General features: G+C 40.5%; 1 pseudogene across 1 annotated transcript in view; it reads left to right on the forward strand.

Moving 5' to 3' along the window:
- The window catches only part of LOC148129160 (vomeronasal type-2 receptor 26-like), a 48,821-nt pseudogene extending 29,913 nt beyond the window's left edge, over window positions 1–18,908 (forward strand). Inside the window, exons 2-4 of the transcript XR_015746031.1 lie at window positions 15,951–16,178; window positions 16,977–17,103; window positions 17,684–18,908. The product of XR_015746031.1 is annotated as a vomeronasal type-2 receptor 26-like (transcript). The remainder of the gene's footprint in view (window positions 1–15,950; window positions 16,179–16,976; window positions 17,104–17,683) is intronic.
- The last annotated feature ends 708 nt before the right edge of the window (window positions 18,909–19,616 follow it).

Consider the following 19,616-nt stretch of genomic DNA (forward strand, 5'->3'; position numbering starts at 1 on the left):
TTATCTTGCTTCCATAAAAAGGATCCACTCATGAGAGAAACCATTGAAATGCACAGCATGTGGGAAAACGTTTACTCAAGGCAATGGACTTACTACCCACAAAAAGCTCCACAGAGTGGAACAACCATATAAATTCATGGACTGTGGGAAGACCTTTGCTCAGAGCAGTGCTCTTCTCATAACAAAATCCACAGAGGGAGAAGCCATATAAATACATGGAATGTTGAAAGAATGGTAATCTTACTTCTCATAAAAGGATCCATGCTTGGACAAGCTATATAGCAATAGCAATTCCACTTAGAATTATATACCACTCCACAATGCTTTACAGCACTCTTTGAGCAGTTTACATAGTCAGCATACTGTCCCCAGCAGCCTGGCTCCTCTTTTTAGTGACCTCAGATGTGTGAAAGGCTGAATTAACCATGAGCCAGTCAGGATTAAACTCCTGGCAGTGGGAGTGGGCATTCTAAAGGGCTGCAGTGGCTCAATGGCTCAGACGATGAACTGGTCAATCAGAAAGGTCGGCAGTTCAGCGGTTCGAATCCCTACCACTGCGTAACAGAGTGAGCTCCCATTACTTGTCCCAGCTTCTGCAACCTTGAAAGCATGTAAAAATTCGGAAAATAGGGACCACTTGGGTGGGAAGGTAACAGTATTCCGTGTGCCTTCGCCATTTAGTCATGCCAGCCACCTGACCACGGAGACCTCTTCGGATAGCGCTGGCTCTTCAGCTTTGTAACAGAGATGGGCACTGCCCCCTAGAGCCAGAAACGACTAGCATGTATGTGCGAGGGGAACCTTTACCTTTACTGCATTCTAACCACTGCCCCACCATTTCTCTATAGATTTTGATGTGTATGCCTATTGTGCCTTTCTGATCCAAATGAGACACAGTTGAATCCAACAAAACAAAATTTAATGTGGAGAAAAGCAAGGTTTTATGCCTGGGCAGGAAAAACATTACATGAAACCTGGCTCAAAAATAGTAACTGTGAAACGGTCCTTGGAGTCTGAATGGATGATCACTTAAATATGAGTCACGTGTGTTCAGCAGCCGCCGAAAAAGCTAAGACAATTCTTGGTTGTATAAACAGAGGCATAGAATCAAAACCACATGAAGGATTAGTACCGCTTCATAAAGCCTTAGTAAGACCACACCTGCAATACTGCATCCGTTTTAGGTCATCACATTACAAAAAAGATGTTTAAACTTTGGAATAAGTGCAAAGAAGAACAGCTAAGAGGATTAAAGTCCTGAAGACTAAAACAAGAACAATTGCAAGATTTGAATTTGGCTAGTCTTTAGAAAAGAAGGATCGGGACTGACATGATAACAGTATTCCAGTATTTGAGAGGCTGCCATAAAGAGGACAGGGTCAATTTTTGTTCAAAAGCCCCAGAGGACAAGACAAGAAACAATGGATGAAAATTATGAAGGAGAGAAGCAACCTGGAATGTCCTTACTGTAGTGTCCCTAACTAGCTAAGTCTTCAACCTGGTCCGCAGTTTGAGCGGGAGCACCGAATGTTCCCATTGGTTGGTGCCGTTTGACAGCAGACTATAAAAGGAGCTGTCAAACAGCATCAGCTGCTCCAGCCAGCTGGCTGCCAGCCCAGCTGGGCAGCCACGATAACCTGTTACCTTTCAAATAAAAGAAACCTTATTCTTCAACTCCTGTGTCTGCCTGGTGTGTCCGTCTGCCAACACAACACTGGCGACGAAGGTGGGATGACAGCAGAGACGCCCAGACAAGACAGATGAGCTAAGTCAATGAAGAAAGAGCCGAAGCCACTGAATGTCAGGAGCCGCAGACAATCTCTGCGCGCACCAAATTTAAAGAGCCTCCTCAGCTGAGGAGAAAGTCACTGCCTAACAGGCACTGTTGCGTGCGCCCTTTTGAGGGCGTGAAACTCAAAGTCTCCCTGACTGAGGAAAAAGGCACCACTGCCTGCGTTTCAGAGAGCGCTAAGTTTAAAGGCACCTTAGCCTCCCTGACTGAGGGGACAGACGTCGCCCGAAGGGCACCCCCCCGTTGGCGCTACCAAGAGCGCAAAAGTCTAAAGCCTCCCCAGCCGAGGAACAGACATCGCCCGAAAGGCACCCCCGTTGGAGCTACAAAGAGCGCAAAAGTTTAAATCCTCTCCAGCCGAGGAACAGACATTGCCCGAAAGGCACCCCCATTGGCGCTACCAAGAGCGCAAAGTCTAAAGCTTCCCCAGCTGAGGAACAGACATCGCCCTCCAGGCACTCCCCGTTGGCGCTACCAAGAGCGCAAAGGTCTAAAACCTCCCCAGCTGAGGAACAGACGTCGCCCTCCAGGCACCTGAGAGGGCTGCCGCGCCTGCGGCTCACCCGTGAAGGCCGGCGAGGCGCCCTGGGCAGGTATAGAGCCGCCTCCCGTTCTGGCCGCTCTGCCGCTGCCGCGCCTCCGCTGCTGCCACCACTGCCGCCGCCGCGGCCTCCGCGGCTGTCGCCTCCCATTCCGGCCGCCTCTGCCGCTTCCGCGGCCTCCGCTGCTGCCACCACTGCCGCCGCCGCGGCCTCTGCTGCTGCCGCCTCCCGTTCCGGCCGCCTCTGCCGCCACCGCTGCCTCCGCTGCTGCCGCCACCGCCGCTGCCACTGCCGCCGCTGCTGCGCGGCTTCCGCCGCCACGGCCTCCGCCGCAGCCGCCTCCTGTCCTGCCGCCGCCACCGCTGCCGCCTCCGCCGCTGCCACCGCGCGGCCGCCGCCGCCGCCGCCTCCCGTCCTGGCCGCCTCCGCGGCCACGGCCGCCGACAGCCCGAGCGCCTCTTCGACTCCCACCGGCTGCCGAGCGACGGGCCGCTGCCGGTGCTGCTGGCGCTGCTCCTCTATACGCCGGTGGGGTTGTGCCGGCTGCTGGTGCAGCTTTCGTGGGCCTGCTGCGATTCAGCTCCTGGCCCTTCTCCATCGTGGACTCGGTGCAGCCATTTGCTCTGCAGGTCTGCAGGCCCTTCGTGGTTATGAGCATGGCTGGCGCTCCCTGGTTCACTGAGCTGTTTTTGGACTTTCTTCGTTCCTTTCACCGTTTGTTAATTAAAAGTCTCTCTGCCCCCCCCCCTTCCAAGTGACTCTGGGGGAAGGGGTCTCTCTGCCCTCTTCCAAGTGACTCTGGGGGAGGGGTCCTGTATTTAGGGGGTGGTGGGGTGTCAGGGCCTGAACAAGGAGGCGTGCACCCGCCATTAGGGTCCTTCCACCTGGCCTTGCATTCCTTGGCGGGTGGCTATATGTCCCCAGGGGGTCAAAAGCTATGGGGGTGAGTGGGTTGGATTGTCACTACCCCTAAGGGGGCTGAGGGAGCACAACGTGCCTGCTCCTCTTTCGGCCCTTAGGCCTTCACCTTCGTAATCAACCCCCTAGCTCAGCGGTCCCCCACCTTTTCTGCACATGTCCCTTCATGCAAGCCACAGCTAAACTTGCACGCTGCTCGCCCAAATGGAACTTGCCTGCCATCTCTGCAGCTTGGTTCCAAACAGGCGACTGTCAGTACTGACCCCCAGCCCTTAAGATTCGGGGACCCTTACTCCACCACATGCTGGAGGTCACCAAGGCAGGGTTACTCACCAAGCTTGTCAGGATCTCCTTCCCAGGCCAGGTGCTCCTACCCTGCCCACTAGTTCAATTTCCTCTTCTGTACCATGGATCCTCAGAAGGCGGGGCCGCACATGCACTTAGCTAGGGGAAAGGGGTGTAGTGTCCCTGACTAGCTAAGTCTTCAACCTGGTCCGCAGTTTGAGCGGGAGCACCGACTGTTCCCATTGGTTGGTGCCGTTTGACAGCAGACTATAAAAGGAGTTGTCAAACGGCATCAGCTGCTCCAGCCAGCTGGCTGCCAGCCCAGCTGGGCAGCCAAGATAACCTGTTACCTTTCAAATAAAAGAAACGTTATTCTTCAACTCCTGTGTCTGCCTGGTGTGTCCGTCTGCCAACACAACACTTACAATGAGGACAATTAACAGCTTGCTTTCAGACATTGTGGGTGCTTCATCACTGGACATCTTTCAAGAAGAGACTGGACAGTGACTTGTCTGAAATGACAAAGGATCTCCTGATTGAGCAGTGGGCTGGACTAGATGAGCTCCAGCTTTCCTTCCAGCTGTATTGTGACTTTGATTTTGTATCCTCAATCCTTTCTTGTGTGTGTGTGTTTGTTTGTTTTGCTAAATATGAGGTTTTAAAGGAAACACGAGCATCAATGGAGACTAAGGTTATCATTTGGCCTGAAAGTGATGTGTGGCTGCCAATATTTAAGTGGTGGAGATTCCCTAATCATTTCAAGAAACTCCCTCTGATGAGTAATCCACCTGAGCAGAGTTGCTGTTGGAAATGCTGAATCCTTACTATTGTTTCAGCTTTCCTTCCTTTGCTTAGTGTTGTCAAAATCTACCTTTCCACCCCGCTTCACATTATGTAATCCAGTCCAGTTATTCAGTTGTCCAGAGATACCATAAGATTTTATTTTTAGGAGTAGTTTGTCATGTACCACTGAATCAAAGGCTTTGCAGAAGTCTATGTAGATTGCGTCTATTGCTTTGCCCTGGTCGAGTTGAGTAGTCCATATGTTTTTGCAGTGTAAGAGTTGCAGATTACAGGATAGTTTTTTTCTGAAACCAAATTGTTTATTGGGAGAATGATGGTTTTCTGAAAAATACTTTGTTTCCAGAGGAGGATCTCAAGCGGCAAAACTAAGTGCTGAAAGGGAAAGTTTACTCTCCTTCCTTATGGAATCAACAAATGGCCATTGAGAAACCTGTTGTTTCTTTTTTATAAAAGGTAAAGACTTGGCTTCTTGTTATAAGTGGGAAGGAAGAGGACAAAATATATATATTAAGATTTTGTTGGACGAGATGCCTTGAAGATCTTGAGACCAGAAATTAATTGCAACAAGGTTTTAAAATACAGATTGGAGGTTTTTTCCTTTCCCTTTGATACCTTCCCAGGAAGAGAATGTGAGAACTTTGTGTTTTGTTTGGACTGATTGACTCTCTCTGGAATTTTGGGGAATTGCTCTAATTTTTGAAATACTTTGGTTGCTTTAAAAAGAAGAATAAAGAATGGCTTTATCTGCTGATGAACTTAGAGAATATGAAGAAAGAAAGGACACTGTGAAAAAAGCCTTTCTCTCTCTAGAAATGGCGTTTGTTAATTATCAAATACAACAACAGATGGAGGAAATGGAAGGAAAAGAAGAAGAAGATGCCATCTTCAATGAATTAAAAAATTTAGTTAAGAGAGAAAGGAGAAAGAAAGGAAGGAAAATGAAGGACTTAAGATCTAAAAAAATACTTAAGAAAGGAAAAAATAAGATGCAAAACCAATTCAATGTTAATGTTACTGAGCAAAAGGAGAAAGGAATACAACAGAGAGGGGAAGTTGGAGGTAAAAAGGTTAGGTGGGATAAGAAAGGAAGGGAAAAGGGAGGGAAAAGCCACAAAGGTATAAAACAAGATGGGAAAAAGGAATTTTTTTAGGGATAAAGGGTAATGTATAATTTCTTTAAAAAAGAAGATTCTGCAAGGTACATAAGATGGTATGGTAGTATTTGTATTAGAAATAGAAAATTAGAATGTTATAAGAATCTGAAATGTTTAGTAATGATAGATTTTAAAATTTAACAAAAGATTAAAAGGAATGTTTAAAATATTGAGTTTAATTGAAAAGACTAATTTACTGTTGTTTTGAACTTATTATAAACTCATTATTGTAGCATTTGTTTCTTGAAATAGACAACTGGAAGGCTATAAGATTTAAAATTTAGATTCATTATTTAATTATATTAATTATTGTGGACTTACTATTTTTTTTCTTTAGAGACTAGTAGGTTGAATGTACTAAGCAGAATCAGATTGGGTATTAGGTGTTATTTTAAATATTAACTTAGGGGGAGGATAGAAAGGCATCATACCTTGATCAGGGATTTCAGGAAAAAAAATTTCTTTACTTGCTGTAGGGAATGAGATAAATGGATAATTTGGAAAGAATGGACAAAAAATATAAATATAATGAATTAAATTAAAATGAATTAAATAAAATAGAAATAAGAAGAGTGAAAAGTGGGGAGAAGTTATATGGAAGATATAGAATGGTAAATAAGATAGGTAATGGCATATAAGATGAGCACGAATTTAATTGAAATCCATACAAAGAGAGGTAATCTGGGACCAAACTACTTTCTTAAAAGAAGTTTTATATTTTTGTGTTTTGTGTGTGTCTATGTTTTCTTTGAGAATTAATAAAACCTCGGAGGAATGTTGGATGAGAATAATGTTAAACAAGACAGAGAAGAATGAAGATGATGGTTATAAACTGGATAAATATAGATAATTAATAATAATTAATGAAATTGAATAAGAAAAAAGAAATAATGAGAAATTTGTTGAGAGATATCTATATGGTGAAAAATAGAAATGGTGAAAATAGAAATGGTGAAAAATAGAATTATGTTGTATAAAATAGTATTCTATCTGACTTGTAAAATTAATAATGGAGAGGTTTTTGTACTTAATGGATAACGATGGTTTGTTTGTCTTTAAAATTAATGGATAACGATGGTTTGTTTGTCTTTAAAATTAATAAAATTTCTTTCAAAAAAAAAAAAAGAAACTTTCTAATAAAAAATGAGGGTTGAATTCATTTGTAAATTTTACCTTTGTGGTTATATTTAGATTTGCTACTTCTTTAAATGTAATTGTGTCATGCCAGTCAATTTAGCCTATTTTTTATTTAGTATAATAATTCTAACAGATATAAGTTTGCTATGTATATGGTAAAGACTGAAGGATAGTTGAATCAATGAAATAGGATTCCTCTATTATCTTCAAAAACAGGTGAAAAGCCTAAAAGTTTAGGTTAGCATGGATATTTAGGCTATAACAAAGTTATAGGGATTTTGAAAATTACTATGTAAGAAGTGTCACACTGAAAGTATTATTCCAATATTCCAATTCTAACATTCTTTTATTTCTTAGCAAGACCCAATCTCTCAAGATCATGGAAAATATTAGTACCACTTTATAAAGCCCTAGGAAGACCACACCTGGAATACTTCAATCAATTTTGGTCACCATATTACAAAAAAGATGTTGAGTCTTTGGAAAAAGTTCAGGGAAGAGCAACTAAGATGATTAAAGGCCTGGAGACTAAAACATATGAAGAACAACTGCAGGATCTGGGTTTGGCTAGTCTAAAGAAAAAAGAATTAGAGGTGACATGATAGCACTCTTCCAGTATTTGAGAGGCTGCCACAAAGAGGAAGGGGTCAAATTATTGTCTAAAGCACCAACTAATCAAAGAGAGAAGCAACCTGGAATTAAGGAGAAACTTCCTAACAGTGAGGACAATTAACTAGTAGAACAGCTTGCTTTCAGAAATCATAGGCACACCATCACTGGAGGTTTTTAAGAAGAGTCTAGACAGTCACTTGTCTGAAATGGTATAGGGTCTCCTGCTGGATAGGGGGCTGGACTAGAAGATCTCCAAACTTCTATTCTATTCTATTCTATTCTATTCTATTCTATTCTATTCTATTCTATTCTATTCTATTCTATTCTATTCTATTCTATTCTATTCTATTCCTATTCCTATTCCTATTCCTATTCCTATTCTGTTCTATTCTATTCTACAAATTAAACAACAGGCTGCAAAATACAATTTCAACTGAGCTAATCCTAGTCTTCCAATGTCTTTTGCATCTTGCAGAATTTTAAGTTTAATTCTTGGTTCCTTGAACTGCCATAAAAATCTAAATACATCTTTTTGTTAATGTTTAAAATGTATATTATTATTGAAAAATGGTATTATTTGAAAGGGACTTCTTGTTAGGGTTCTGACAAACGCTCTAATCAAATCATGAGCCTCGAGCCAAACTTCAAAAGAAATCCAATTATTTATTAGGAGCGACATGTTGGCACTTATCCTAATGAAGCCAATTCTGACTCATATAATTTATGGTGCATCTATGACCCTGTTCCCCTCCCCCTGGGTGTGTCATAAATCACATTCTCCAACAGAGGACATTTGCAGGCTCTAGAGATCACACCCTCCAACTGGATTGGTAACCCAGGATACAGACTTGGTAAGGTATGCATGGAATGTACTTCTGGTTTTGATTGCCTTGCTGCTCTTTCAGGTCTTTCCTCCTCCTCCCTATGGCAACTCGAAAGGAGTCCAATTTGCTTTACAAGTTGATACTTCTCTAATGTCTTATGTTTGCTCTGTGGTTAATCTTATGTATTTTGGGTTTTCCAAACTTTATTTTATTATTGTGAGTTACCCAGAGTCAATTGGAGTTTATTGTTGTGAGTCACTCAAAGTAAATTAGAGTTTGATGGCATCCAAATGAAATAAAATATTTTTTTAAAGAAAAAGCATTAAAAGATGGAAAGGGGCAGAAGGCATGTCATGCACAATATACTATATGTACACTTTTATAGTTTTCTGCAAGCTCCTGCCCCCTATTTTGTACTCTCAATTAGGATAGATAAAAATAATATTTTTCATTCTGTCTGTTTCTATGTGTGTATTATTATAAAAATCATTCGATTTTTGGAATTACTTTTATATTAGAAAGAGGGAGTAACTTTCTCACTTTGACAATTAACAATTATAAGGTTTTTTTTTTTTCATTTTTAAGGCCATTTATGGGGAAAAATACTTTTAACAGGTAACTCTTCCTGGAGTTGGTTCAAATGACTGTCATTTGCTCAAAGCTCCAGAGATTTTCCAGAAAGCAGTGAGCAATAGAAAGCAAGGTTGAAAGAGGTTATAAACCAGTCCCAGTTCCATGGAGAGCTTGGGTGGTGGGAAGAGCCCAACCGGATTATTGAGTTCAATTCCTCCAGCCTCTTTTCTTTCTTTGATCAGACCAATGTTAGATTTGAGTTGTAGAAACCTCAGTCATTATTCAAACACACATGTCTGTATCTCCATTGAAGTTAAAGATTTAAATTGATTCTTTTTTTTTCCTTAGGAGGTGTGTTGAGAAACTCTAGTATGCTAAGTCAGATCCATTGGTGTGGCTTGATATGTTGGAGACCTCTTTTAGAGGATTTTTTGGCTGCTGATGTGTTATTCATTCTGATGTTCCCAGTGATCAAAGTGAATGCCCTCAAGTGCCCAGAATCTGATCCTATTCCTATTCCACATGAATGGTTCCAACCAGGTGATCTCCTCATCGGAGGGATCGCTTCACAGCATCTTTATGGCTTCAGTGAACATACATTCGATGTACACCCATCTCAGGACCTCTATGGACTTTCAGAGTAAGCAAATTCTACAGTCTTTTTCACCTAATGTTTCTTTGTTTCTTCTCAGCTTTTCTATATGCCGGCACCTATTCTTTTGAGTTAAAAGCTATTCAAAGAAAGCAGATGTAAACAGATCTGGTCAAGTAACTGCTTGAGTTTTCATTGAGTTTTGAGCTGTGGGCTAAATAAGACTTTTAAGATACTTCATTTTGTTTTTTAGGAAAAGGGCGAATATGAATTGCTAGGTCACCATTCTTTAAGACACAAGGATTTAATAAAATGAAAAAAAAAGAATTAAAAGATATCTTCAATCTATTAGGTAAAATAAGAATAGAATTTACAGGTTTTAATTTTTTTAGAAAGAGAGCTTGAACGTCCAACTTCAAACTAAGTTTATTTGAAAGACAGAATTAGAGATTTATCTTCAGTGATCTTTATAACTTAAAAGATTATAGCTGAAGGAGTTTAGAAAGGAAAGCAACATAAAACATGGTGCTCAAGGAATACCAATCTGAAATTTGAAGTGTTTTATCTTAAATTATAATGTGGATTCTTCATTCCCAACTAAGTCATTCTCTGTAGAATTAGTTTCTCAAAGATTCTGAGGAATTCCACACTGCAACCTAAGCTGTTGGTCTCTCTTGCAGTTTCTAGTTGGTTCTTAAGCCAATCTCTGAAATTCCAGTTTGGACTGTAATGAGTGGACATTGGGGCCAGGATGATTTGAATTTGGGCTATTGCTACTGTAGGAACTGATTATTCTCCAACATTTTGCCTTTTTTATCTGTTCAGGGAAGGTCAACCTGTTGAGTGCTTCTATAAGGCTCTGCTTTTCCTTTTTGCATTTGTGTTTGCTGCCAGGTGTCTGAATTAACAGATGTAGTAGCTTTTATTCCACAGTATCATCACCCTTCTATCCCCTACAGCATTATCATAACTCTGATGCTACAGTAATCAAAGCAATAGGGGACAGCTTGTTCCATTATTCGTATATTCTTCTGTAGGTCCACAGAAATTAGCCAGAAAAGAAGAATGAATAGTTAAGCTTCAATCAATCAGGATAGAGTTAGAAGAGACCCTGGAGGTCTTCTAGCCCAACCCCTTGTTCAAGCAGGAGGCTCTATACCACTTCAGACATGTGGCTTTCCTGTCTTTTCTTAAAAACCTCCAGTTAATGAAACACCTACAACTTTTTAGGGCAAGCTTTTCCAACAGATCCTCACTGTCAGGAAGTTTCTCCTTAATTCCAGGTTGCTTCTCTCCTTGATCAGTTTCCATTCATTGTTTCTTGGCTTGCCTTCTGGTGCACGGGTTTGTTAAGAACAGATCATGCCAAACCAATCTTATTTCATTCTTCAACAGAGTAACTAAATTAGTAGACCAGCAAAATACTGTGGGTATAATTTATTTAGATTTCAGCAAGGCATTAGACAAAGTAGACCACAACCTACTTCTTAGTAAGTTAGAAAAAAGTGGAATAGATAGGACCACCACTAGATGGACTCTCAACTGGCTGGCAAACCGTACTCAATGAGTAATCCTTAATGGGTCTAAGTCTACATGGAGGGAAGTAACCAGTGGGGTGCCACAAGGTTCCATCTTAGGCCCAGTACTCTTCAATATCTTCATTAACAACTTAGATGAGGGAATAGAAGGAGAACTTACCAAATTTGCAGATGATACTAAGCTGGCAGGAATAGCTAACACCCAAGAAGATAGTCTCAAGATCCAGATGGATCTTGACAGACTAGAACACTGGGCCATATCTAACAAAATGAAATTCAATGTAGAGAAAAGTAAAGTCCTACACTTAGGCAAGGAAAACCAAAAGTACACATATAGACTGGGTGAAACCAGGCTCAATAGCAGTAACTGTGAGAGGAATCTTGGAGTCTTAGTGGACAACCAGCTAAATATGAGCCAGCAGTGTGCAGCAGCAGCCAAAAAAGCTAATGCAATCCTGAATTGTATTAACAGAGGGATACAATCAAGATCAAGGGAAGTACTAATACCACTCTATAAAGACCACACTTACTGCATCCAGTTTTGTTCACCACATTATAAAAAAGATGTTGAGACTCTAGAAAAAGTACAGAGAAGAGCAACCAGGATGATTAGGGGACTGGAGGATAAAACATACAATGAATGGTTGCAGGAACTGGGCTTGGCTAGTCTAGTAAAGAGAAGGACCAGGGGAGACATGATAGCGGTCTTCCAATATTTGAGGGGCTGCCACAGAGAGGAAGGGGTCAAGCTATTTTCTAAAGCACCTGTAGGCCAGACGAGGAATAATGGATGGAAACTGAACAAGGAGAGATTTAACCTAGAAATAAGGAGAAACTTTCTGATAATGAGAACAATCAACCAATGGAACAGCTTGCCCTCGGAAGTTGTGGGAGTGCCATCACTTGAGACTTTCAAGAAGAGATTGGACTGCCATTTGTCAGAAATGGTGTAGGGTCTCCCGCTTGGGGGGGTTGGACTAGATGACCTACAAGGTCCCTTCCAGTTCTGATTATCTGTTAAATCTGTTTGGATAAATAAGTTGACTCCCTCTTCTTTGTGGCAGCTCCTCAAATACTGGAATACTGATATCATGTCACCCCTAGTTCCATTTCTTTAGACTGGCCATACCCAATTCCTGCAACAATTTGTTTAGGAGAGGTAAAGAGAAAAGTGGAATACATTTAGAACATAGTCTTGCCATTGAATATTGCATTAAAATCCTAAAAACTTTATTATTAGTATTTGTTACTAGGAGCAACACTCTGTGAATGAAGTATGTAATCATTCATAAATACTGTATTACATAGACTGTAGCCAAAAATGTTTAATAGATTAGAAATACTGGCACTATATTGTAAAAAATTTAATTGCAATCACAGGCAGAAATCACTATTATTTTTTTTCAATACTGTTCTATGCATCGTAGACTTGTTTTCTGAAGACTTTCCTTACTTGCAGTCTCATCACAAAATTTTACCAGCATGTCCTTTCCTTTGTCTTCACTGTGAAGGAGATCAATGAGAATCCACAAATCTTGCCCAATGTTACCTTTGGATTTCACATCTATGACAGCTACAATAATCCAAAGTTGACTTATCGGACCACTCTGGACATGGTCTTCAAATCACATATATTTGCCCCCAACTACAGATGTGGCACCAGGAAAAATCTCATGGCCATCATTGGAGGACTTGGATCAGATACTTCATCCCATATAGCAGACATTGTAGATTTTTACAAGATTCCACAGGTGAGTCTAGGGGACTTGACCTGTTCTTTTTAATTGATAAAAAGATTAACTAATTGATTAAGAATAACGAAGAGCATTTTTAGTGTTCTTTCTCACAAATCTCACCTAAGATTTAAGTGACTCAAAATCAAAATTAGATTCCATGGTGAATACATAACAGAATAATAGAGTTGGAAGGGACCTTGGAGGTCTTGTAGTTCAACCCTGCTCAAGCAGAAGACCCTATGGCATTCCTGACAAGTGGTTGTCCAGTCTCTTTTTAAAAATCCTCCAGTGATGGAGCACCCACAACTTCTGGAGGGAAGCTATTCCATTGATTAATTGTTCTCAACTGTCAGGAAATTCCTTCTTAGTTCTAAGTTGCTTCTCTCCTTGATTAGTTACCATCATTGCTCCTTTTCCTACCATCTTGTGCTTTGGAGAATAGGTTGACCCCTTCTTCTTCCTGACAGCCCTTTAGATATTAGAACAGTACTATCATAATAACCTTAGTCCTTCTTTTCATTAAACTAGACACCCAATAAGTCAGGCTAAGTGCTCTCTTTTTCCCCTGCTCTTTAGGGTCTAGCTAAAATAAAGAAAATTGCTCTTGTAATTTTTCCTGCATTTATTACTGCAATTATTGGGACATTCATTCATGCATTCATTCATTCATTCATTCATTCATTCACAGAGTCAACTAGGAAAGATATTTGTGCAGAAAAAGGGAAAGTAGCACTCAAATGCCTTATCACTTATGCTGGCTGAGTAATTTTCAGTTACTCCCTAAGTCTTAGTTATAACTTTCTTGCTAGCTTCTTGCCTGGATAAGTCCCTACAGTATTCTTGGCAAGATTGTAGAAGTGGTTTGCTATACTTCATTGGGCTAACCCAAGATCATCCAGCTGGTTTTGTGCCTAAGGTTGGACTAGAAGTCTTCCAATTGCTAGTCTGACACTTTAACCACTGTGGCATATTGGCTTTCTTTTTGACAATAGTTTTCATGATAAAATATGTATTCCCCATATACATTCTCAAAGATCCATTTCATCCCGGGCACTTTTTTTTTTTTTTTGGAATTATTACAATCTGGCAGATGGTACAGGATAATAAAAACAAGGACAAATAGGCTGAAAAACAACTTCTATCCCAAAGCATTAACATTATTGAATTCTATTGTACAGTGCAATATCAAGGGGTTTCAATTCATTGTATAGAATGTGAAGAATATGTGTTTGTATTTATTTTCATAATCATAATGTACACTGAAGATGGTATTTAATTTTGTTGTATGATGTGCAATAACAATAAACTAAACTAAACTATATTCTGTTGAATAGAATTGACTCCATTGTGTAACACATTTACTGTTAGTTTGAATGAAATAATGATTCTTCAGAAATTTATCTACATTTTCAAACATTTGAGAAGTTATGGATAAGGACTAAATTCTGATATATCTATCCAATTTTTGAAATGATCCATAAAAATGCATAAGGCAAAATGAAAACTCTCTTCAACTTCATGGCTTGGTGTTTTCTTGTAGCTCACATATGGATCATTTCCTATGGGAGAAGTTGATACCAGTCAATCATCTTCACTTTACTTTATGGCCCCAAATGAGATCCCCCAATATATTGGGATTATCCGATTGCTTCAGCATTTTGGATGGAAATGGATTGGGCTCTTTGTTGCAGACACCGAGAGTGGAGAACATTTTTTGCAGAAATTGGAGCACTTGTTTTTCCAGCAGGGAATTTGTTTATCTTTCATACAAAGATTTCCAAAACTGTTCCGTATGGATGACTCGGGCAAATTTAGCAATATAATGTTTGATTTTTTTACACATTTCACAGACATTAAAACAAATGCATTCATCTTGTATGGAGAATCTTTGTCCTTAGCCTGGCTGACAGCTCTCAAATCTATATGGGAAGCTCTAAATCCGGGAAAGGCACACATAAGCAAGGTGTGGATCACCACCAGCCAAATTGATTTCACATTAACAGGAACCCAAAGGGTATGGAATCTCCAATTTTATGGTGGGGCCATTCCTTTCATATTCATTCAAGGGAAAATATGGAATTCGAGGAATTTCTCCGGTCCATAAAATCTTACACAGGGCAAAGAGATGGATTTCGAAACCATTTTTGGGAGCAAGCATTTGACTGTTTTTTCCCTAATTCAGGATTGGCGTCATTGGGAAGTCAAGAATGCACTGGGGAAGAAGGCCTGGGAAACCTTCCTGAATCTCTGTTTCAATTAAAGATAACAGGGCACAGCTACAGCATCCATAATGGGGTTTATGCTGCGGCTCATTCTTTGCATGGTATGCTATCCAAGAGATCCAATTTGAGAAAAATTTTGGCAGATAAAATGGCTGAATCTCCAGAACTACAACCTTTTAAGGTAACATTTCTCCAACAAACTTTTCTTTCATTGAAGAATTTAATAAAGAATAAATTAGCTCACAAAATTAGCTAAACCTTAATTAATATGTTGTTCAAGTAGCTATTATGTCAAGCCTGAGGCTGACCTGACTGTAGCTTGTTCTTCTTTCTCTCTGTGTGTGGGCCTTTCCTATTGGGGTTTCTTTCCACATGGCTTCATGCTGACACAGCTTGGAGCTGAAATGGGGTAGAGGTAGATGTGGGCTTGTAGTCAACATAGCTTTCCAAAGAGTCAGGGACATTCAAATGGCTGGCTGGCCAGGAGGAGGAGAAGAGATATAACCAGGCAACCAGCTAGTATCCAGATTGAACAATGTGATTTATTGTTTTGGGAATAAAGGAAATGTTTACTTTTTAATGTGGTGGAAAGCGTGGGACAGGTATAGTATATGTGGTAACTTGCTCAATAGCAGTAACTGAGAGAGGGATCTTGGAGTTCTAGTTGACAACCATTTAAATATGAGCCCGCAGTGTGCAGCAGCTGCCAAAAAAGCTAATGCAATCCTAAATTGCATTAACAGAGAGATAGAATCAAATTCATGTGAAGTATTAATACTGCTTTATAAGGCCTTGGTAAGGCCACACTTGAAACATTGCATTCAGTTTTGGTCACCATGATGTAAAAAAGATGTTGAGACTCTAGAAAGAGTGCAGAGAAGAGAAACAAAAATGATTAGGGGGCTAAAACATGAAGAATGGTTGATTTTATATGATTTTAAAAAAGCTTAATGATCTTCTCTGCCCCAATGAAATTGCAGTTAACTTTCTCCACAGGGAAGATTGCATCACCTAATCCTGTGTATGTTATTCATTGACAATACTTTGTGGGCTGACTTCTTGTTCTGTTGAGCAAAACTGGATATTGACATAGCAAGGTGAATATACATGTCCCAGGATAATGTTGCAGGATCCAAGAATTTCAGAAATAGAAGATAAAATATCTAATGTTGATTTCTTTCCTTATTGTTATTTCAATTTCACTGCTTTCTTTTCAAGTAGCTCCACCCATTTCTTCAAGGCACTTCTTTCAACAACTCAGCAGGAGAGGGAGTGTCCTTTAATGAGAAGAGGGAAGTTGCAGGAGGGTTTGATATCATCAACATGATCGTTTTTCCAAACAAGTCCATCCAGAGTGTGAAAGTTGGAAGACTAGATCCCGATGCATCTTATGGAAATGAATTGATCATTAATGAACATCAGATTGAATGGCACAGAGGTTTTAATCGGGTAGGGGCCCAGTGGTGGGATAAAAATAATGGGTGGGCATGGCTGGGTGGGCATGGGTGGGCGGGTGTTTGCATTATAATGCAAAATCCTCAATTCTACCCCATCCCAGAGCAAAAATAATGCAAAATCCTCACTTCCATCCCATTCCAGAACCACCACCATTCCCTCACTAATCTGCTTTCCAGCTCTGTTCTCCTACATGCAGGGCAACAAAAGAAGAATTCAGTCAGATCTTCCAACTTCTTGGGGGGGAAAATATCTTTTGAAGTTTTAAGGTCTGATTGAACTGACTGATCAGCCTCCCAGTTGATCGGTGCTGCTAGTCCATTGCTGCCTCCCAGCTGATCAGCGCAGCTCCCAGTCATGCCCTTGCAACTCCCCCATCCTGAATGGCAACCCCGGTGGGAAGGGAAGGGGCAACCAGTGGTGGAAACAACTAGTTTGCTGAACTATACAAAAAATTAACAACAGCTTCGGCAGAACCAGCACGAATCCCACCAGTGTAGGGACCTACATATACATTGAATGCTTATAGTTTTACAGCTTCCTTAAATGGAAAAAATTAAAATGCCTCCAACTGTTCCATGCTGACCATGATTTTTGTTATATCTATCTATCTATCTATCTATCTATCTATCTATCTATCTATCTATCTATCTATCTATCTATCTATCTATCTATCTATCTCACTCATTCACACACACACACACACACACACACACACACTATTTTCAGTTGATGAAAAAGCTTAACAACTTGGCAACTATTTCTGCAATCTATTTTTCATTTTATGAGCAGGTTCTTCCAGTTTCTCTGTGTAATGAATATTGTCACCCTGGATATTGGAAGAGAAAATCTGAAGAGAAAAGTTTCTGCTGCTACGACTGTGTTGCATGTCCACAGGGAAAGATTTCAACTGAGATAGGTCAGTTTTGAAGTCCTACAAATTATGAAAATATTGGGCTGCAAAAAGTTGTTTTCTCAAAAGTTATAATTTGTCATGGATATTTATGTCAAGTGCCTGGAAAATCAGGAGATTCAGGGAGTTCAAATGAGAATAAAGATGTATTGTAAATTTAAGCTCTCTACAAGAATCTGACCAACTAATGGTCAAGTGACAAGAAACAATAGATAGTGTGAAAGTAATCAAGGAGAGATCCAACCTAGAATTAAGGACACATTTCCTAACAAAACAATTAACCAGTAGAATCACTTACCTCCAGAAGTTGTGGGTTCTGAGAAGAGGACAGCTGTGGAGGGTTTGGAGCACCCACAAAAGAGATTAGATAACCAGTTGTCTGAAATGGTATAGGTTCTCCTGCTTGAGAAAGGTGTTGGACTAGAAGACCTCTAAGGTCCCTTCCAATTCTGCTATTCTGTTAATATAAGTATACAAAAAACTATTCGCAGAATCAATATCAATGTTCAAGCAATAGTATAAAACATTCATTGAAATGTGGTAAATAGGACATCAATGAATTTCCATTTGATTTTTTTTTATCCAGACACAGAAGATTGTTTCAAATGTCCTGAGGATCAGTATCCAAGCAAAGTGCAAGATCGATGCCTTAACAAAACAATGAGTTTCCTGTCCTTTGAAGAACCTTTAGGAATCAGTCTGGCCTCAGCTGCTGTTTCCTTTTCCTTCATGACAATCAGTGTGCTTGGAATTTTCCTTAAGCGTAGAGATACCCCCATTGCCAAGGCCAATAACCGGGACCTCACTTACACTCTCCTTATTGCCCTCTTACTGTGCTTTCTCTCTTCCTTGTTATTCCTTGGTCAGCCAGGGAAAGTAACCTGCCTTTTCCGGCAACCAGCATTCAGCATCATCTTCTCAGTTGCTGTTTCATGTGTGTTAGCTAAAACTATTACGGTGGTTGTAGCTTTCATGGCTACTAAACCAGGTTCTTCAATGAGAAAATGGGTGGGAAAAAGATTGGCTCTTTCCATTGTCTTTTCTTGTTCTTTTCTTCAAGCAGTTCTTTGCGTTATATGGTTGGCAACATCTCCTCCATATCCTGAGTTAAATATGCAGTTCCTGATGGAAACTATGATTCTGCAATGCAATGAAGGTTCCATCTTCATGTTCTATTGTGTGCTGGGCTATCTGGGCTTCTTGGCCATCGCCAGCTTTATTGTGGCTTTTCTTGCCCGTAATTTACCTGATAGCTTTAATGAAGCCAAGTTCATCACCTTCAGCATGTTGGCTTTCTGCAGTGTGTGGATCTCTTTTGTTCCAACCTATCTGAGCACCAGAGGAAAAGCCATGGTAGCTGTGGAGATCTTCTCCATCTTATCCTCCAGTGCTGGATTATTGGCATGCATCTTCTTCCCAAAATGCTTCATCATTGTGTTGAGGCCAGAACTAAATAGCAGGCACCAACTAATCAAACGAAACAATTAAATTATATTTACATCATTATTTTTGAAGAAAAAGGGAAGGATTTAGCAAAGAAAAATTAAAGACTGTCCCTTTTCAATCTTCCTTCCAACTTTCAAAGCCAACATTTGTGTTATGTAGTTATAATCTCTCCTCCATTTCCTAAATTAGGTTTGTTCTCAGTTACTGAAGAAGTGATTCAACAATGTAATGAAGGTCATTCCAAAGGTCCTTTTTAAAGAGGCAATTGGACTGGACTTTCTGGTTTTTCTTTGAAGACATTTTGCTTCTGAAGAAAAACTGAAGAAGAAGCTGAAGAAGTTTCTTGGATGAGAAGTGAAATATCTCCCCACCACCACCCCAAAAAATAATAATCAGAAAGTCCAGTTGCCTTTTGAAAAAGCACATTTGGGACAAAAATGATCTGAATGACTGAGATTCTCTTTAGACCAGTGGTGTCAAACTCAAGGCCCGGGGACCAGATTCGGCTCAGGGAGTGCTTAGATCTGGCCCACAGGGCCACCCTGAAAACAGCAAAGGACTGGCCCACAGTGCCTCTGCCAGCAAAAACAGAGCTTGGGAGGGTTGCACATCGCTCTTCTGAGCTCCATTTTCAGTGGCAGGGGGTTGCTGGAGGTTATGGCAGCTGAAAACAGAGCGTGGGATCCCATTTTCAATGGCAGAGAGCTCTGACCACCACAGGCACCCCCGACCCGAATAATTTCAAGATGGCCACACCCACTTTGGCCCTCCAAGTCAAATAAAACCTGATGCAGCCCTCAAAGAAATTGAGTTTGACACCCCTGCCATAGACAGTTTTAAAGTTTTACTTTGTCCTGTCTATATAGGCCACATAGCTTTCACAAGGTTTATCATGACTTCATCTGCCTGTAAAATACCTTTTGCAGTATGCATTTACTCTGTGCCAATCTTTGTGAGCACAACCACAGCCTATGTGAGCAGAACCACAAAATATGGTGGCTGTGGAGATCTTTTTCACCTTGATCTCCAGTGCTGATTTATTTGTGTGTGTCTTTTTCCTTTAAATGCTTCCT

The sequence above is a fragment of the Notechis scutatus genome, chromosome Z (assembly GCF_049901735.1).
Source record: "Notechis scutatus isolate UNSWTSFEM ecotype Mainland chromosome Z, rNotScu1.2, whole genome shotgun sequence".
Taxonomy (NCBI): Eukaryota; Metazoa; Chordata; class Lepidosauria; order Squamata; family Elapidae; genus Notechis; species Notechis scutatus.